Genomic DNA, 22,053 nt, shown 5'->3' on the forward strand with positions numbered 1-22,053 from the left:
AAAGGCATGTGTGTTTCATATATTTCTTTAATTTTATTCTTAAGTAGTTTTTGATGCCCTTTTATAGTTTTATAGATTGATGTTATTTTATAGTTATAAAGATTTTAGTTTCTAATTATTCATTGCCAATCAATAGTAATACAATTGTTTTTTGAAAATTGACCTGTATCTTGTAACCTTAATAAATTCACTTACTAATCTGGTTGAATTTTTAAAATAGATTTCTAGCGTTTTTCTCCTTTTCAATCTCTATGTCTTTTATTTCTTTTTTGTGCCTTATATCACTGGCTAGGATCACTAATAAAATGGAGAAGTGGTGAGAATGAACATCCTTGCCTTGTTCCTGGTCTTAGGTAGAAAGGAGTAAGCTTTTTCCTGCTGAGTATAATATTAGCTGCAGGTGTGCCATAGATGCCCTTAGTCAGGTTGAAGTCAGTTCCTTTTTAGTCCTAGTTTGCTGAGAGTTTTGATTTATTATTATTTTTTAAATCATGAGTTGGTGTTGAATATAATCAAATACTTTTTCTGCATCAATTGAAATGGTTATGTGGTTTTACCGTTTATTCAATTAAAATGATGACTTATATTGATTAATTTTTGGATATTAACCAAACTTAAACTTCTAGGATAAACCCCACTTGGGCATAATGTATTATCCTTTTTATATATTGTTGGATTCAATTTGTGAATATTTTGTTAAGAAGACTTATGTCTATATTCATGAAGGACATTAGTCTGCAGTTCTTGTTTCTTATGACATTTCTGTCTGGTTTTGGAATCAGACCTTTGGTGTACCCCAGCATTTACCAATATTTAACATTTCCATTGTTCTTCATTCTGTTTTGAGGACCAGTTTCACTGTATTTCTCTTCAGTCTGAAAAAGTTCTTGTATCGTTTCTTATAGTGTAGTTCTGACTATGATGGATTTTCTTGGTTTTATTCTATCTGAAGAAGTCTTTATTTCACCTTCATTCTTTTTTTTTTTTTAAATTTATTTATTTATTTATTTATGGCTGTGTTGGGTCTTCGTTTCTGTGCGAGGGCTATTTCTAGTTGCAGCAAGTGGGGGCCACTTTTCATCGTGGTGCGCGGGCCTCTCACTATCGCCGCCTCTCTTGTTGCGGAGCACAGGCTCCAGATGCGCAGGCTCAGCAATTGTGGCTCACGGGCCTAGTCGCTCCACGGCATGTGGGATCTTCCCAGACGAGGGATCGAACCCGTGTCCCCTGCATTGGCAGGCAGATTCTCAACCACTGCGCCACCAGGGAAGCCCTCACCTTCATTCTTAAAGGATGTTTTCACTGAGTATAGCATTCTGGGCTGACAATATTGTCTTTCAGCACTTTAAAGATCCTGTTCCATTTTCTCCTGGCCTTCAGGGTTTCTGATGAGAAGTCGGTAGTGATGGAATTGATATTCCTCTATATGTAATATGTTGTTCTCTTGCTGCTTTCAAGACACTGCTCTTTATTTTTGGTTTTTAACAATTTGACTTGGATGTAACTCATAAGCTTCTTTGTGTTTATCCTGCTTGGTGTTTGTTCATCATTATGTGTTTAATCAAATTTGGGGAAATTTTTGGTCTTTATTTCTTCAAATGTTTTTTTTTTTCTGCCCATTCTCTCTCTCCTCTCCCTTTAGTATTCCAATGACACAAATATTAGACCACTTGATATCATTTAACTGGTCCTTGAGTTTCTGTTCAAATTTTTAAAAATTTTGTCTTCTCTGTTTTCTTCATTTTGAATCATGTCAGTTGACTTATATTGCATTTCATTTAGTCTTTAGTATGTCTATTCAACTAAGTGTATTCCTGTGAAATTTTTATTTCAGAAATTGTGGGGGGGTTTTTTGTTGTTGTTCTAGAATTTCCATTTAGTTTTCTTTTTTTAATTGTGTCTATATGTCTGATGAGAGTCCCTGTTTTTCTGCTGAGATTTTCATTTGTTGAAAGCATGTTTCTTTCACTTCACTGACAATAGTTACAATACCCACTTCAAAATCCTGCCTGTGGGGTCCAACTTGGGTTCATGTTGGGATGTGGCTTCGTTGCTTTTCTCTTGAGAATGAATTCCATTTTCTTGATTCTTCATATGACAGGTAATTTTGGATTGATCCTGGACATTATGAATGTTAAGTTGTAGAGATTCTTGATTCTGCTATTTTTCTCCAGAGAGTGTTTTTCATATGTGTTCACAGGAAAGTTTTGTGTGAAAACTCAGTTTTTCGATGTGAATTCTAGTCTCAGTCTAGATCTTATTTCCTTAGCTGAGCTGTCTTAAGCCTGTTTCACATACATGTGGCTCAGGGTCCGTCAGAGACACGGGCAGGTAGAGTTGGAGGGTCTGACCTCTGAGTTTCTCCCTTCTGGGACCCCTCCCCTCCTTCAGCATTCATGGTTTCCTGGCTTCACTTTTCCGGTTCACTGTCTTTATTCTCCTTGTTTCCCAGGGCAGAAAACCTGTGGGGTTTTCCATGTTTGCCACCAGTGCTGCTGTGCATGCTGCATGGACCCCACTTAGCCACTGGCAAAAAGCCACGGAGATGGGAATTGACTTGTATGGCTCCCGATCTCACCGTCCCCAGTAAATGTGTCCCACCCACCCCGGGTGTCAGCTTCTGTTCACTCTCCAGTACTTCTTTTCTCTCCTTTTTCTCCTTCTTCTCCTTCTCCTTCTTCTCCTTCTTCTTTTTACTTTTTGGCCACACCACACTGCATGTGGGATCTTAGTTCCCCGACCAGGGATTGAACCTGCGCCCCCTGCGGTGGAAGTGTGGAGTCTCAACCGCTGGACCGCCAGGGAAGTCCCTCTCCAGTACTTCTTACTTCATGTTCAGGTTTTATAGTCGTTTCCTGCAGGGGGGTGGGGGGCTCGTCTGGTTGTGTTCTAGTCCATCATATCCAGAGGCAGAATCTTTTATTTTTTAGGGGAGAAGACATTCTATTGAGATTTTGCTGTAGAAATAGCTACAGAAGGCTGGAGGACTGAAGGGAGCAGCTGCCGTCTCCCTCTGCACAGGTCACTAGGGTACCCACGGGAGCCTGGTAATCACCAGAGGGGGAGAGGGCACCTGAATGCCACCTGGTGTGAGGAGTCTGATGTGAGAGAAAGAAGGAAAGAAAGAAAAGGCAGAATCTTGATTGCAGTTTTGATATCAGAATGGATATGATTAGACTTTAAATATCCAAAAAAGAGACTTCCTGCTGTTAGCTGAAAGTGACTGTGGGATCCGTGTGACCTTGTTCACTTGGGTAGGGAAAAATACTTCAACTAGATAAATTTCTTTGAGACTTCACATATCTAAAAATGTCATTATTCTTCTTCACAAATGATTGACAGTTTGACTGGGTAGACCCTTAACCACTGAGTCTCTGCTTTTATTATGGAACAATATTTACAATGAACAAAAACAAATAAATGGATAAAGAAACAAAGGTATAGAAATAAGAAAGTTCTAGGAGGTTTCTCTCTCCATTCAAGCAATGGACTTTTCTGGCTTTTGTTGAGGTTGTGAGTGTGCGTCTGGAGTGACCATGCAGCATTTGTCTGAAAGCACTTCTTAGGAGAATCACCCTTCTCTCGCTTGTGGGTCTGGTCGATCACGGTGTCGTTCTCCATCTGACCACAGGGATAAGCACGGGGGCTCAAGCAAGGCCAGTCACGTTTCTGTTGTGTGGTTAATAATAGATCTGCCTGGCTATCTTCTGTCGGCCTCTCCAGACACGTCCTTGCCCTGTGTTCACCTGCTCACCGTCCTGGGAGGCTCCCTGATCCTTCCACCTCCCGCTGGACGGAGCCTCTGGGGCACTGCCCGGAGATCAGTGAGAGGGCCGGGCAGAGGCCAGACTGCGTGGCTTCACTGTGCCCCCCCAGATGCCACAGCTCCTGTAAGAAGGGCCTCTCCACACAGCTCCCCACTCCAGCTCCTCCAAATTGCTTCTTTCTCCTGCCTCTTCTGGCCTGGGAATAATATGTCCTGTGGTTTGTAGCACCAAGGACAGCACTAGCTCGTTCTGGTTTCCTTAAAACCTGTACTCACCACCGTAAATGACCCCTTTATTAAATTACCTCACGTCACCTAATTTAGAGTGTGTGATTTGTTTCCTGCTAGGACTTTGGTGGATACACTCTTTCCCCTTAAAGGAGGCGAGGCCGGAATTTCTGGTCGCCACCAGCCAGGCCAGCAGAAACAGAGCCACGAGGTAGAGATGAGCCTGATGGCATCCTCTGAGCATCTGGACTCAGCTTGGTCTGCAGCTAGCTGTATCCCAGAAGGATCAACTGACAAATTCTCTTTTTTAAAAATTAATCTAATTGGTACAGGATCCATGGAATGTATGGGGAGCCTGCTGGCCGGCTGTGAAGCACAGGAATGTAGTTCTCATCTTGACTTGGTATTGTGTGGCCATGCCAAGTTACTTAATTCTTGATTTTGTTATCTTTATCACAGCTAAATATTCACCTGCCCCTACTAGCCTATCTTGTGGTATATTGAAATAAGATCTTCGGAGCACAGTATAAATTCTTATTTTGTGCCCAGCTTATTGGCAATGCAGTTCAAGGTTTAAAAAAAAATTATTGGAAGAAATATGTATCATGTTCCCTCAAGAGATCTAGAACATTACATAGGAATTTCATGTACGCATCCCTGTGCTGGTGATTCTGAAGCCTAGGGTCAGAGGACTTATTTTAAAAAAATGGAAAATGCTCTTCATCCGGGTCCCTGGGAGACTCTGGGAAGGTGGGTAGATCTTTGCTGTCGGCCTGTGGCAGACCCCATGATTTGCTTACTCGGTGTCTATCTCCCACTTCCTCCTTGCTAACAGAGCTCTAATTTTGTTGAGAAACCGATAAGTCCAGCCCCAGGTTATAGGCATCAGAGACCTAATCTAATTGCTACCATCAATGTTTCCTACTCCTCTGGTCTCCCTGAAAGCTGGGGTGGCCATATGCCCCGATCTGGCCAGTGGCACCAAAGTGGAGGTCTCCGGGGGGTGAGAGCAGGGTTGCTCAACCCTGGCACTTCTAATATTTTGAACCAGACAGTTCTTTGTTGTGGGGAAGCCGTCCTGTGCTCTGTAGAATATTTAGCGTCATCCCTAGTCCCTACCCACTGGATGTCAATAGCACCCTCTTAGTTGTGACAACCACTGACATCTCCAGGCATTGTTAAATACCTCCTAGGTAGTAAAATCACCTCCACTTGAGAACTACTGTTTTAGAGGAAAGATCGTGCGCTGCTGATAAAAGGGAACCAGTGTGTCTGGTCCCTCCTTCTCTGTCCTTCCTCCTGCCTTGGACAAGGGTGTGAGCATTGTAGCTGCGAGAGCCATCCTGCAGCCATGAGCGAAAGGCCAGACATTTCCTCCAAAACCACTGCTGCTTAACAGCAACCACCTAGTATGTGCTTATGTCACTACAGCCAGATTTTCTGAACTTTTAACCAGATACGTTCCTAATTTGATGGTGCACATAGTGGGCCAGGACAGGCATGCTCTCTATGCCGCACTGGAGGTGGAAGCATGTAAGGTCAAGATGTAGAACTCAGTTGTATTCCTCTGTGCTAGCTAGAGACAATTAGAAATTGAAATGAAAAAATACCATGTACGATAACATGGAAAAATATTTAATACTTGAAAACAAACCTGACAAAAGACGTGCAAGATGTGTACTCCCAAAACAATCAAACCTTGCTGAGAGAAAAGACTTCAATAAACAGAGAGATAAACCATGAGTTCTGAAAACTCAGAATTGGTAAAATGTCAGTTCTCCTCAAACTGATCTATAGGTTCAATGTAATCCCAGCAAAAATTCCAACAGGCGCTTTTTAAAATATAAATTGACAGTCCCACAAGGTGGGAGAAGTATCAGTATGCATGTAGACCCCAGACTGATTGCAACCAGAAGGTTGACAGTGCTGACTCCCAATCACCTCGCCACAACCAGTCAGAAGAATGTCTACGAGATGATCACACCCCCTTTGAACCATTACTATAAAACTCCTCACTACCCCCTCCAGGTTGGGACACACAATTTTGAGAGGCATGAGCCCACTGTGTCCCCCTTTGCCTGGCAAAGCAATAAAGCTGTTCTTTTCTACTTCAAATATATATATATATATAAACTGACAGGCTGATTCTGAAATTTTATAAAAATGTAAAGGAGCAACAAGAAGCAAAACAATATTGAAGAAAAGGATAGGTTGGAGTACTTACACTACCTCCTTTCAGGCTTATAACCAGGTAATCAAGGCAATGTGGTGTTGGTATGAAGACAGACACATAAACCCCTGCCACTGAATAGAGAGTCCAGATACAGATCCACGTGTGTATGATTAGTTGATTTTTGACAAAGGTGCCAATTTAATTCAATGTGAGATGGATAGTATTTTCAACAAATGGTGCTAGAACAATTGGACATCCATGTGGCAAAAAAAGAACCTCAATCTTAACTCATGCCATACACAAAAATTAAGTTGAAATCTATCATAGACTTACATATAAAAGCTAACACTATCAAACTTCTAGAAGAAAACAGAAGAAAATCACTAGTTGGGGTAGGCAGATTCCTTAGGCAGGGAAAAAGCACAAACACAAAAGAGAATTCATAAATTGTACCTCATCAACATTAAAATCTTCCCTTCCTTGAGAGACATTATTAGAAAATTAAATGGCAATCCATAGAGAGAAGAAAATATTTGCAACCCATACATATGAGAAAGAACAAATATCTAGCATATATAAAGGAGTCTTACAACTCAATAATGAGAAGAAAAAAACACCCCTAAATTAAAAATGGGCAAAAGATTTAAACTGACACTTCATAAGAAAGACATAGGAATTGCCAATAAGTACACAAAAAGACTCTCAGTATCATTAGGCATCAGAGGAATGTACATTAAACCACAATGAAGTACCTCTACACACGCACTAGAATGGCTAAAACGAAAAGAACTGACCAAATCATACATTGATGAGACTGGAAACACAGGGACACTCATACCCTGATGGTGGGAATGTAAAATACGGTACAACCATTTTGGGAAACAGTTGTGCAATTTCTTATAAAGCTAAGAATATACTTATCATATCATCCAGCAATTCCAGTTCTAGGCATTTACCAAGAAAAATAAAAACATGTCCACAGAGACTTTTACATGAATAGTCCCAGCCATTCTATTCATAAGAGTAAAAAACTGGAAACAACGCCAATATCTATCAACTGGTGAATGGACACACAAATTGTGGTACACCCATACAATGGGATGCTACTCAGCAACAGAATGTAAAATCTACTGACACACAACAGCATGCGTTAGTCTTACACATACACTGAGCAAAAGCAGCGAGACACAGGGAATATATTATATGATTACATTTACAAGAAATTCTAGAAGAGGGAAAACCAATCTCTAGTTGCCATCTGGGCATGTGTTGGGGTGAGGGGTGTTTTGCAAAGGGGCAGGAGAAAACTTTTTGGAGTAATGGAAATATTCTGTATCTTGATTGTGGTGGTGATGGATGCACAGATGTATAAATTTGTCAAAACTCAGCTATGTGCACAGTTTAAATGGGTGCATTTCATTATATATTGTTGACTTAAGAAAGATGACCAGGACTGGTCTTTCTGCTGTATGGTAAGCTACAGGGGAGACTCTTCCCCTGAAGCAATAGTGGGGGTCAGGGGTTGGTTGTGGTTTCCTAGTTCTATGACAAAGTAAGTCTTCCTTGTTGGGTAGACATAGGAGAAGGTTGATCTGACTGCTGATCTAACCACATTTTCTCACTATCAGTATTAAAGAGATACCTTCTGAAGCATGATACAGCTTACTGATTTAAGTATTTACTTATTTCTATCCCCATGTGTCACCCGCCTCACCCGTGTTATAATTAAGCTTTCATCTGCTTTTCTTATTGTGCCTGACACATCTTAGGTATCAGTTAAGATATAACAGATGCCCAGCTGCCATCTTCTGTGTCTTATTTCTCAGTTGGTTCCCGACTCAGAAGGGAAAGATGGAATTGTTATTTATCTGTCTCCTAAAACTCTAACAGTCCTCTCCTCCTATTGAAAATCATAACACTAGCACAATAATAAACCATAAATTGGCCATAAATAAACGTTTATTGGGTGTTTACTATGTGCCAGGTTTACTACACATGAAAATGCTTATAAAACGGCATATCTTCCTCATAATAATGCTCATAATAACTCAGTGAAATGTGTACCATTTTCATTTGCCTTTTGGAGTGGATAAAATTTAGGCCGAGAGAGGTTAAGTAACTCACCCACAGTCACATAGTTAGTAGGTGGCAGAACTGGGTTTTGAATCCAAGTAATCTGATTCCAAAATGTTGGCCTCACCCACTACTGCGTCCATTCTTGTCTGGCTCTAGTCCATTCTTCACACAACAGCCTGAGCAATTTTTTTTAAGGTAGATTTTATCAGGTCAGTTCTCTGCTGTAATTCCTCCAGTAAGTAGATCCCCATCACCCTTAGGGGAAAAAACAAAAACAAAACAAAATCCTCTTGATATGGTTCATAAGACCCTGCCACAACCTTTTCAGCCTCATTGGAGCCATTTTCTCCTCACTTACTCTTCCAGGGCCGTACTCATCAGGCACATCACATGGCTTCCTGCCTCAGGACCTTTGCACACGCTGTGTTCATTACATGGAAGGCTCTTCCCACACCTCTGGTTCTTCAGGCTGTGTTGAAATACCACATTTTTAGAGAGGCTTCTCTAAGCCCTTCTTCCCCAAAGCCAATGGTATCTCCCTTTTATTGTCTCACTTTAACCTGTATTTTACAGCCATGGCACTTATCACATTTTGAAATTATTTTCCTTTCCTGTGTGTAACTGGTACGACCTGCTTCACCAGCTTGGGGTGAAAATTAAATCACAGTGCTTCATTTTCAAGTCAGAACTGGCTCTGGTTTCCACGAGCCAGATTTCCAGGAAGCTTACACCCTTCCTGGGGTTGTGGGTATGTTCTTTTCCCATCAAGTTGTCCAATAACTTCAGGGGTTTACTCACCTCGAAGGGGCCAGTCCGGACCCCAAACACCTCGACAACAGTGAGCTGGAGCCTCTGATGAGTTCAGGAGCTCGCACCCTTATTTTAAATAGTTGTGTTTCTTGTTGAGAACTGACCCCGTGCACTGCCCCTGGTCCACTTTTGTTGGCCGAGCTCACACTTTGGGGCTCACCATGTGGTGACAGGGTGTCCGATGTAGCTCTGGGGCTCAGCTCCGGATGGGAATCCCTGCCCAGTGGCCATGGGGTTCCTGGCTCTACACCAGGCTCTGTAGCCGGCGCTGCCCCTCCGTGGTACATTGGAAACTGGGTTCAGGGGCGATCCCTGAGGACTCCAGCCCGCTGCAGGGTAGACAGCTTACACTCCAGAGTCCCCCATGGGATCCAGCTGCACATCTTCCATCCTTGTGGTCCTGCTTCCCCTCAACCCACACCCCAGAACCACGTACTGATGACTCCTCGCGTCTTAGGGTCGGTGGCTGCAGGAGGGGACCCGAGACCCGCTCCCTCATGATGAGCCGCCTCCGCACCCTTGACAGTCTCTCTGCCAGCTGATCACTGAAGCCATCGCATCGTGCAGGCTGTACAACCTGCACCCACCGTCATGGTCTCCTTCCCTTTCGTCCCGGGGAGGCCTGGCCCCTGTCTGGGTCGCCCCCTCCCCTGCTTGCCTGGAGGACTAGGAGAAGCAGCTTCTGTTGGGCGTACTCAGGCACGGGCCTTTCATCCCCTAGCTCTAAAGCAAGGGTGTCACTCTCCTCCCGCCACCAAGAAGGACCACTCAAGTGAGCCTTTCCAACACAAAGACAATTTGCTCCTGAAAAATTGAGAACTTTCCTAGATAGAAACTGTGAGAAACTTTTAAATGGAAGCTCATTTTAGATTAAAAAAAAAAAAAGCCTCCATCCTACTGAGTGTTTCCTCACTGCACGTCTGTCTCCTGTTTAAGCCTCGGGACCTCAGCTTCTGTGAACCCACTCCTGGCACATGGTGGGCAGCCAATCAGTATTTGCTGAATGAATGAATATATCACCAACTCCTGAAAAAAATCATGCCTATCAGGAAACTAGGACAAGAGTTCGAGAACCAAACGATTAGCGTAGAGTTATCTAATCACCTTATGAAAAGCTGATCATGGGTAGATATGTTTGTGTCTATATACATGTAATTTTATTCAAGTTTTCTTCTTTTTTATTTCAAGAAGGGCCGCTTCTTTTTATTTGGAAACTTTCAAGTGAGATTTCAGACATTCAACATGGTATGAATATAAAAAAGAAATAGAATATAACAAACACCAGGGAACTCACCACAAAGTTTAAGAAATAAACCCAAACTAAAGTACAGTTGCAGCCACTTGGTTATCCCTCCTCACTTTTCCTCCCACCAGAGGTAACATTGTCCTAATTTGGAGAAACTTCCACAGCCCTAGAAGCCACAGCCCAACACAGACGTGATCTTTCCCCTCCCCCTCCAGCCACAGGTGATTCAACCCAGGTGGACGCTCCACACACCTGGGCCGGTCAGCTGCTGCTTCTCAGGAGTTTAGACTCCAGAGTCTGAGCTAGTTTGCTGTGATGAGCAAAACTGACGCGTCATGCAAAGTTGACGGGCTTAGACTTATTTTGGGTGTGGCCACAATGAGCCTTGAGAGAGAAGAAGAGTGTGAATAGCATGGAGGATTAAAAGACTGAGCAGATGCTCAGGGAAGTGAGGGGAAGGGGAGAGCTGGGGAGGTAAAGAGAGGGAGGGGGGAGGGGGGGGAAGAGAAGAGAGGGAAGGGGGAGGGGGAGAGTCTTGTGCCCTATTTCCAAGTAGTTTCCACTTTCCTGTTCCACACCTCCCAGACCTGTCTGCTTTTCCTAATTGTGATCTGTGACAGTCCTTTATAACCTTCCCATGATCTCCATTTTACTTGACCTAGTTTGGATGGATTCTATTACTTTTTTAAAAATAAATATATTTATTTTATTTATTTATTTTTGGCTGCATTGGGTCTTTGTTGCTGTGTGCCGGCTTTCTCTAGTTGCGGCGAGCGGGGGCTACTCTTCGTTGCGGTGTGCGGGCTTCTCACTGCGGTGGCTTCTCTTGTTGCGGAGCACGGGCTCTAGGCGCACGGGCTTCAGCAGTTGTAGCACGCGGGCTCAGTAGCTGTGGCTCATGGGCTCTAGAGCACAGGCTCAGTAGTTGTGGTGCACGGGCTTAGTTGCTCCACGGTATGTGGGACCTTCCCGGACCAGGACTCAAACCCGTGTCCCCTGCATTGGCAGGTGGATTCTTAACCACTGCGCCACCAGGGAAGCCCCAATATTACTTTTAACTAAATAATTCTTAAGATAAACTTTCCCCACAGAAAGAAGAAATATGATTCAACCAGTACAAGTGGACAAAGTTCCTAGAATCATAGAATTTGATTGATTGATTCATTCAACAGATATTTATTGGGCTTTGTGTGAATCTTTGGTCCAGACTTCCAGTTGGGGTGATCAATCCACTTGGTTTGCCAAGATTTTCCCAGTCTGAGTACTGAAAGTCCTGTGTACTGGGAACCACCTCAGTCTCTGCAAACTGGGACCCTGGGCCACCCTACTTCAGTGTGCCATCTTGGTCTTCTAGTTGTTCACACTGCACAAGCATTTGGCTAGACTTTAATGGCTAGAAAGTTCTTTGTGCTAAGTTTATTCCATCTTCATATAGTTTCTACTGCCATATTCTGCTCTGGTTCTTCTCTGGTAAGACACATTTTTCCAGTGTTAAAATTTATTCCTTCCTGGCCAGGCATGAGCTATAATTTATGCCTGGATTGGTTACCCATGGCCTACCCCAGAGCAGGCAAAAATTAGGGTACTTCCCAGGCTCCAACAATCCCCTGGTGCTGTGCCTGTGCTAGTCTCTTCCTTGGGAGGAACGTCTGAGAACCCCTTTCTCTGGCCCAGTGATCCCAAAGCACTACCCATACATGTGCCCCCGACTACTGCATCCATTCACCAAATACATCCATCGAACCTCTGGTGCTGATACAAGAAGGGGAGATGGGTCCTGATTCCAACAAATATAATACAAGGTCCTGAGCACCAAATTCTATAAGAGAGACGGGTCAGATGCTAATGGGATTGGGAGGAAAGAGTGAGGACAGGCAGCTGGGGGAGCCGGTCACTTCAGATTAAAGCTCCGGCTGAAAAAGCAACTGCTCAATTGCAGTTTTCTAAACTAGCAGCCCGAGCACACTGACCTCATTGTGAAGAGTGACCAACTTTAACAGGTCAAACTTTTGGAGAGTATTTTTGTTTCATTTTCAAGTCAAAGCACTTAGAGACCTCGGCCTGAACTGCCTTCGCTCAGGAGGTGCATGACCTACTCCCTAATTTAAGGAGGTGTCTTTCTTTCTTTTTTTTTTTTAATTTTATTGAAGTATAGTTGATTTACAACGTTGTGTTAATTTCTGCTGTACAGCAAAGTGATTCAGTGTACATATATACATAATACATTCTTTTTCATATTCTTTTACATTATGGTTTATCACAAGATATTGAATATAGTTCCCTGTGCTAGACAGTAGGAACTTGTTGTTTATCCATTCTCTATATAATATTTGCATCTGCTAATCCCAAACTCCTAATCCATCCCTCCCCCACTCCCTCTTGACAACCACAAGTCTGTTCTTTATGTCTGTGAGTCTGCATCTGCTTCACAGATAGGTTCATTTGTGTCATATTTTAGATTCCACATATAAGTGATATCACATGGTATTTGTCTTTCTCTTTTTGACTTCCTTAGTATGATAATGTCTAGGTCCATCCAGGTTGCTGCAAATGGCATTATTTCATCCTTTTTTATGGCTGAGTAGTATTCCATTGTATATATATCCCACATCTTCTTTATCCATTCATCTGTTGATGGACATTTACGTTGTTTCCATGTCTTGGCTGTTGTGAATAGTGCTGCTATGAACATAGAGGTGCATGTATCTTTGTGAATTATAGTTTTCTCTGGATATGTGCCCAGGAGTGGGATTGCTGGATCATATGGCAACTCTATTTTTAGTTTTTTGAGGAACCTCCATACTGTTTTCCATAGTGGCTGCACCAACTTACATTCCCACCAACAGTGTGGGAAGGTTCCCTTTTCTAAGGAGGTGCCTACTTAAGCACCGCCATCGTTGAGGCCTCCTCAGCCTACTGTATCCAAATAGCACCCCGGTCATCGTTGTCTGTTTTTCTTCTTAGCATTTATCATCACCTATTACATATTTTTTGTTTGTTCGTTTAATCGCTTCCTCACCTCTCATTGGGATGTAAGCTCCGTGAGAGCAGAGGTGTTATCTATTTTATGCTTTGCTGTATCTATAGAACAATAGAAGATGCTCAATAAATGTTTGCAGGAAGAAGGAAGGAAGCGGGTAAGTTTTAACGCGAGAGGAAAGGTCCAGTGCTGCCAAGGTAGAGCAAGTCCATTCCGGGTCTTAGTTCTGCCTCTTACTGGCTGAGTGACCCTGAACAAGTCACTTAACCTCCCTCAACCTCGGTGTCCTCATCTGTCAAATGGTGGTAACACTAGCACCTGTGGGCCTTGAAAAATTGTTGGGAGGATTACATGGGGTCCTCTCTAAATAGCTTAGCAAACTTCCTGAAAGTGGGAGCAGATACCCCATAAACAGGAGCTACAATGATGTATATAGTGTTAGCAGGGGTGGGGGAGGGCCACAGCCCAGAGCCCTGGATGCTCTGGGAAAAGGTGATCCTCCTGCAGGGACGAAGGGTGGGTCCTGACCTGGCTGGAGGTGAAGGTCAGTGGTTGATGATGGTTGGCGATCCAAGTCAAGTCTTTGTCCTGAAAACCAGTTTTTCAGACCTCCAGAGTTTCTTTGAGGATCAAAAGAAATACCTTATGCGAAGAAGTTCCTTTTAAGCCATAAGTTGTTATGTAAAGGCTCTTGTTATGATCTCCCCATTGCCCGAGGCTGTCTATATATAGACACTTGCCCATCCTGCCCTCCACGGACTGTCCAAGCAGAAGCAGTGCCAGTTGTCTGCATCGATCTCTGCTCAAAAGACTCAGTTTCCCCCGAATTTATTTTATATTATTTTAGCCTATTTTAATATGGGCATTTAGCAGAACAAATGTACTTTTCTATTATTCTACATTATCATATTATAATTCCTTAAGGGAATGTTATTTGCTTTGGAAAACTGACTAGTTTTTCATTATCCTCATGTTTGTTGGTGTAATTTCTTTGTCCAGTTTGCTCTGTTTATAAATATATATATATTACTTTGGCTCATTTGTACCCCTGTAATCCCATCCCTAATCTCCACAGCATGATCACGATATAAGTTTTAGGAATATTTTTCCCTTACTCACCATTATTTGTTCATTCATTCAATCATTTATTCATTCAACAAAGAAGGTGCCCACTATGTGCCTTAGTGGACTGAGGGTAACACAGCAGACCGAGCAGATGTAAAACGAAGAGCTGTGGAAGAAACTAAAGCAGGGAAGGAGGATAAAAGATTGAACTGTCAGGGGTTTCGACATTGGGATGGCCGGGCTGCGCTCACTGAGAAGGTGGCATTTTGTAAAGACTTGGAGGGATCAGGGGACAGTTCTGGAATTGCTATCTTGCAGAGTATGTCACCTAAATCACACCCTCTGCTATATTAAGTGTGGTTTGCGTATCACTGTGCTAGAGTAGAGCCTGTGTAATGTTATCCACCCAGGCTGCTGCCGCCCCAGGGCTGCACCCCAGGACTCCACTGGCATTTTGTTCTCAGTAGTTTTAAATACCTAGTGACTGGTCTAGCACCTTGCCTGCATGAATACTATTTTGCTGTTTTCTCTTATAGTTCTTAGAGGTGGGAGTGCTTTTCCCCCAACAGTGAACGCACAACTTCATCTTGTGTGTCTGCTTCCCGTATTGCATGTGTTTCCTGTTCTTCTTTTTCAGATACTTGAAAACAGAATAAAGAGATCTACACATTGTAGACATTTGGCTATAAAACCATCCATTACCCTGAGTGTGCACCACAGGAACTCTGTGAATTCTTAAATTGATTATATGACACTGAATTTTGTCAACTTTTTGATACTCCTTACATTTCACCTCAGCATGACCCCTGAATAGAATCAGGATGTTTTGAAAATCTAGATTAAACAACATTCATTTTCTAACCAAAATCAAACTAAGCTTACTTTCCCTTTACTCCAGAGAATATGGTCAAACTGCCATAGAATCTACATGGCTTTTAAAAGTTTGGGACAGAAAAAACCACTAAGAGCCCTTTTTGCTTTTGGTTTTGTTTTGCATTCTTCATATTCTTTTATTATTGTTTTTGCCTGTGGCAGATGAACAACATCTCAGAAAAGACAGTCACCCCCAACCCACCATGTGAGGTGGGGTGTTGGGGGGATTGACACTGAGGGCCCCCAACCCACTTCATTGCTTGGTAACTTTGACCTTGGCCAAATGCCATCACGTCTCCGAACCCCAGTTTCTTCTTTCATGATGTGATACTGATCCTCCTTCTCACAGGGCTACTGTAAGCCCAGGGAGACCAGTGGTCCCAGCCAAGACAGACAGAACTCAGGCCCTGGTGGGTCACTAGAACCCCTCTCCTAATGCCAGGGTCCTTCCTGAGGGCCTCATCTCTACCTCCCCACTCCCTCCACTAGGGTGTCTTCCTACCTTGCTTTCAGTCACCAAACCTCCCCCCTCCATGCTTCCACAGATAACATCATCTCCTTGTGGAGGCTCTGTGGAAACCACAAAGAGAAATCATAGTGTCGGGGATAATTAACACTGTATTGGTTTTTTTTAAAAACTCTTTCCTGAACTGCGTTAATTTTTCCCCATTATCAGTTTCAGTTTTCCAAAAACTTATAGAAATTTTCAGTATTCGTTGGTAAAGAACTACTGCTTGCTAATTACTGTTGAAATTTTTCTTTTTTTCTTATTTTTTTAATCTTTAAAAAAATTTATATATTTTATTTATTTATTTTTGGCTGCATTGGGCCTTTGTTGCTGCATACAGGCTTTCTCTAGTTGTGGCGAGCGGGGCTACTCTTCATGGTGGTGCGCGGGCTTCTCATTGTGGTGGTATCTCTTGTTGCGGAGCACGGGCTCTAGGCACATGGGCTTCAGTAGTTGTAGCACGTGGGCTCTAGAGCACAGGCTCAGTAGTTGTGGCGCACGGGCTTAGTTGCTTCATTGCATGTGGGATCTTCCCAGACCAGGGCTCAAACCCACGTCCCCTGCATTGGCAGGCGGATTCTTTTTTTTTTTTTTTTAACATCTTTATTGGAGTATAATTGTTTTAAAATGTTGTGTTACTTTCTGGTGTATAACAAAGTGAATCAGCTCCATGTATACATATATCCCCATATCCCCTCCCTCTTGTGCCTCCCTCCCACCGTCCCTATCCCACCCCTCGAGGTGGTCACAAAGCACCGAGCTGATCTCCCCGTGCTATGCGGCTGCTTCCCACTAGCTATCTATTTTACGTTTGGTAGTGTACATATGTCAATGCCACTCTCTCACTTCGTTCTAGCTTACCCTTCCCATTCCCCGTGTCTTCAAGTCCATTCTCTACCTCTGGCAGGTGGATTCTTAACCACTGTGCCACCAGGGAAGCCCCGAAATTTTTCTTTCTAGCCAACACCTAGTGAATATCTGCCTTTCTGCTACCATGATCACATTGCCAATCAAATTTAACCTGTGGAATACCGAAACATAGAGATAAATAGCACTTGTACATTATCATGTGTTTTAAAAAGTTAGAAAATGGATCAAATCCTTGTAGGTGGCAATATTTAGTTTGGGATTTGCTCTGTCTTCATGGCACTTTAGTTACTATGATCCTGGGGAATTTTCTAGACAAAAAATGCTCCCTGTTTTCAAATTCATCAATCCATGTCTTATCAGTGGTTGTGTGTATAAATTTTATTGTCTGTAAATAAAGAATGTAGTGAGGGGAAGCATTTGGGACAAGACATAGGCTTTCATAGAAAAATAATCAGCTTGAAGCGTTTAACTTGAAATGAGAATTAAGCACACTTAGATAACTGTCTCAAATGGTAGTGAAGTGTTTTGTTTTATTTTTAAATGTCATTTTGTCTTAATGCAAACTCAAGGTCCTCCTGTGGAGTACTTTCATTTAGCAGGAAAACAAGACCAGACATGAATTAATGCTCTCCTCTGAGCACCTACTCTTTCTCTATTCTGAGCTCTTCAAAATTCAAGGTGCTTCTTTTTTTTAAAGTAAGATTAATTCTGTTTTATTTTATTTTTTAATTGAAATATAGTTGATTTACAATGTTGTGTTAGTTTCAGGAGTACAGCAAACTGAATCGGTTATACATATACATATATCCACTCTTTTTTAGATTCTTTTCCCATATAGGCCACTACAGAGTACTGAGTAGAGTTCCCTGTGCTATACAGTAGGTCTTTATTAGCTATCTATTTTACATACAGTAGTATGTATATGTCAGTCCCAATCTCCCAGTTTATCCCTCTGCCCCACCCCTTACCCCCTGGTAACCATAAGTTTGTTTTCTACTTCTGTAACTCTACTTCTGTTTTGTAGATAAAGTTCATTTGCACCTTTTTTTTTTAGATTCCAAGTGTAAGTGATATCATAGGATATTTGTCTGTCTCTTTCTGAGTTACTTCACCTAGTATGATAATCTCTAAGTCCATCCATGTTGCTGCAAATGGCATTATTTCATTCTTTTTTATGGCTGAGTAGTATTCCACTGTATATATCTTCCATATCTTGTTTATCCTTTCCTCTGTTGATGGACATTTAGGTTGCTTCCATGTCTTGGCTATTGTAAACGGCACTGCAGTGAACATTGGGGTGCATATATCCTTTCAAACCATGGTTTCCTCTGAATATATGTCCAGGAGTGGGATTGCAGGATCATATGGTAGCTCTGTTTTTAGTTTTTTAAGTAACCTTCATACTGTTCTCCATAGTGGGAGCCACCTTCTCTTTAATGCCCAAACTATGCCGTTAAAGCAAGTGTTTAGAGAAACCATTTCCTGTAGCATCTTGTCACTCACAGCTCACAAATATTAAGCTCTTTCTTCTACCTACAGACTATCCCAGGCTATTTGTATGGTTTCTGAACCCATCTGTTCTAACCTGTACTCACCGCTGCTATTTAGAATACAGATGTTAATTACCTCTTTAACGTCTCCCAGCTCCTTGCTAGAAGCCTCAAATGCCCCCAAGCATCTGTTAGGTTCTCAATACCCATGCCTTTCCTCTTTCCTTTCACAGCAACCCAACTCTTCCCTCCCATCAACTCTGCTTAGAGGGGGCATGGATTTGCCCTCCAGGCAGAAGTGCAGACCTGACGTTTCATCTGTCTGCACTGAAGTCCCAACTAAGGTAGACCTTCTCCTTCTGAGTTGAATAAAATAATCTGAAGTCTAAACATCTTAAACATCTCGTTAACAGGATGAGTTCAGACATGTCAGAGAGGCTCCTTCCCACCCCAAGTCTGTCCAGCTTGTTTGGAAGCTGTGGTTTCCCTCTGTGATGTACAACCCTGGCTGTATTTATTCCCCTACTGGGCAGTCCGTGGGTGAAGGCTGGTGCTTTATTACGGTTTGTTTTCATCTGTGGGTCCTATCATCTTTTCCCTCTGATTATAAATTCCCTAAGGGGCCTGACATTAATTCTGAGATTGTTATTGGTTTGCAAATGATTTTTTTCCTTGTTTCTTGTTTAAGGTTCAGAAAGTTGCCACTGTAATGAAGGAAACGCAACTTCCAACGGGCCTCTGAGAGCACATAGAAACCCTATTTATCAATAGAATGGAAACATCACTTTAAATCGTATTGAGAATGACTCAGTCCTACCCCTTGAAAATAATTCATTTTAGTAGAAATTAAGTATTTGTAATCTGATGTGTCTTCTAGAACTTTGTACTAATTATAATGCCTCATTTTATTACTGAAAGCTTTAGAAGGAAGAGTACCTTACAGTTGCAAAGAATGGAATTTTTTCAGGTTAGTGAGTTCTTTAAGTTTATTACTTTACTTACTCCTAGTAGTGGTAATTGAACTGAAAAGGAAATAAGACAGAAAACAGTGGAAGAAGAAGAGAGCACAGTGCCAGGCAAGAATAGATTCTCAACAAATGTTTGCTGAATAAATTGAATGAAAAGGAGAAAAGGAAAATTTAAAAACAGAGTTACAATGGGCAGGATCTAAGAGCTCCTGGGATCATATTCAATTAAAAACATTCAAACCATCCCATTGTGAGCATGTGTATGATTTTTGTCATGGGGAAAACATGTGTCTCTTTTTTGAATAAAATTCTAGAGAACAAAAAGGGGGGAAAGGGACTTCCCTGGTGGCGCAGAGGTTAAGAATCCGCCTGCCAATGCAGGGGACATGGGTTCGAGCCCTGGTCTGGGAAGATCCCACGTGCCGTGGAGCAACTAAGCCCATGCACCACAACTACTGAGCCTGTGCTCTGGAGCCCGTGAGCCACAACTACTGAGCCCACGAACCACAACTACTGAGCCCTCCTGCCACAACTGATGAAGCCCGCCCGCCTAGAGCCTGTGCTCCACAGCAAGAGAAGCCACCGCAATGAGAAGCCCACGCACTGCATGGAAGAGTAGCCCCCGTGCGCCGCAACTAGAGAAAGCCCGCGCGCAGCAATGAAGACCCAACGCAGCCAAAAAATAAATAATTAATTAATTAAAAAGAAAAAAATGGGGGGGAGAAGATGAACGTCAAGAGAAGTTGAATGAGATGAACAGAAGATGAAGGCAAAGAGGAAACACGAATGAGTCTGGTAAAAGGAAAGCTAACAGAAATGATGCAACTTTGCTCATGTTTGTGTTTCTCTTTCTTCTTATTCCCTTTCCTTCTTTCCAGTGTTTATACTCAGAATTCCAAAGGGAGATTTAAGAGCAATTTGGAAATATGTTAAGTAAGACAACACCAGGTGGCAAATAGCAATTTAATTCTCCTTGCCAACAGGGCTAAAGACTTAGTGTGCTTTTTATTAGAAGGGCCTGGTGGGAGGAAGAGGGGAGGGAGCGGGAGGAAGGAAAAAGCCATTAAGTGTGCTGTGATGAAGGCTGCACAGAGACTGATAGAGCTCAGATAAGAAATCTCTTAATACACGCATGAATTCCCCTTTTCATCCTGCCGCCTGCTAGAAAACTGGGTATACAGGCATTTAAGACGTTTTCTCTGCAGCAAATATTTGCACGGGAGTTGTGTGTTGACACTGTGTGGCTTTGGATTTCAGGGAGCAGGCTGATGCCTCTCAGGACATGTAGGTACAGATGGCAGGGCTGCCACACTAGCTGGTTTCAGAGGCAGCTCCAATGGTCCTATTTGCCCTCCAAACTGAGTCAAGGGCGGTACTTTTTTTTTTTCAATGAATTTATTTATTTATTTTTAGCTGTGTTGGGTCTTCATTTCTGTGCGAGGGCTTTCTCTAGTTGCGGCGAGCGGGGGCCACTCTTCATTGCAGTGTGCGGGCCTCTCACTATCGCGGCCTCTCTTGTTGCGGAGCACAGGCTCCAGACGCGCAGGCTCAGTAGTTGTGGCTCACAGGCCCAGTTGCTCCGCGGCATGTGGGATCTTCCCAGACCAGGGCTCGAACCCGTGTCCCCTGCATTGGCAGGCAGATTCTCAACCGCTGCGCCACCAGGGAAGCCCAAGGGCAGTACTTTTCATTTTGAAAATAGGATGAGGGGTCTGCTTCTGAGATCATTCCTATAGTTATGTCCTGTCTGGTTTTTCTCTGATGGAAAAATTGGATTTTCTGGAACCTTATACATACTATTTAGATTGTGATAAATATATGTCATTTAAGATAAACTAGTAGATCTGGCCGTTGCTATTGCTGTTACTTCAGCTTCTGTTCCCATCAGCCTCTTCATCCCCTTTCCCACTGTGGAGGTTGCTGGAGTTCTGTCTTCATTCTGGCTGGGAGGATGGGGGAAGCCCAAACCCAGTCTACTGACCTGAATCAGAAGGAAGGAAGGTCCCTCTTTTTTTTTTAAGTCATACACTCTTCCTTTTTGTGAAGATCAGTAAGTGTGAATGGAAGAGGCAGGTAGGAAGTTTTGCTCCTCAAGGGAGCGGAACATAAAGAGAGAACCTTATGGATGCATCAAGGTGAATGTCATGAGCTCGCTGCCCTGTCTGACCAGACCCTCCATCATGAAACAGGAAGTGGTCCTCCCAGAGCAGCCAGACACATCCAGAAAGGCTGGCCGTGCCTCCCCTCGCCCCTCTGCCCCGTGGACAAACGGGCTGTGTGGGTACGGTGCGGGGACGGCGCCCTCGGGTGTGAGGGCAGTCTGTCTCCCCGTGTGTTTGTGGGGAGCAGCCTTGTCAGGCTTTAGACTCTGGGTCTGCAGAGCTCACACTAATCGGAATTTTCCTTTAAAAAAAAGCAAGGTTGTGGTAGACAATATTAAGACTGTAAATGTAGTTCTCAATAGAGAACTTTTCAGTTCTTTCCCATTTTTTTGTTTGTTTTTTTGTTTTTGTTTTGTTTTGTTTTGTTTTTTTGATACAAGGTTAAGGTCCAGGGCACTAACTGGGGATCAGACTGGGGGTTTGTTCAGTTTGCTCATCTGTAATTGGGGATGTCATGACGGTTGCAAGGGTTGAGTTAATGCATTTAAAGCACTTATAGGGCTTCCCTGGTGGCGCAGTGGTTGAGAATCTGCCTGCCAATGCAGGGGACACGGGTTCAAGCCCTGGTCTGGGAAGATCCCACATGCCGCGGAGCAACTGGGCCCGTGAGCCACAATTACTGAGCCTGCGCGTCTGGAGCCTGTGCTCCGCAACAAGAGAGGCCGCGACAGTGAGAGGCCCGCGGCACCGCGATGAAGAGTCGCCCCCGCTTGCCGCAACTAGAGAAAGCCCTTGCACAGAAACGAAGACCCAACACAGCCATAAATAAATAAATTAAATAAATAAAATAAATAAATAAATTAAAAAAAAAAAATAAAGCACTTATAATGCTTGTCTC

General features: G+C 43.0%; 1 long non-coding RNA gene across 1 annotated transcript; it reads right to left on the reverse strand.

Annotated features, from left to right (window-relative positions):
• Positions 1-890: 890 nt before the first annotated feature.
• On the reverse strand, positions 891-21,713 carry LOC309655033. The gene is made up of 3 exons (XR_014260565.1): positions 8,292-21,713; positions 1,279-3,963; positions 891-967 (listed from the first exon to the last, which is right to left on the reverse strand). It is a non-coding gene; the product is annotated as an uncharacterized lncRNA (long non-coding RNA).
• Between the last annotated feature and the right edge of the window lie 340 nt (positions 21,714-22,053).

Source organism: Balaenoptera physalus (genome assembly GCF_965194825.1).
Source record: "Balaenoptera physalus genome assembly, chromosome: 2".
NCBI lineage: Eukaryota > Metazoa > Chordata > Mammalia > Artiodactyla > Balaenopteridae > Balaenoptera > Balaenoptera physalus.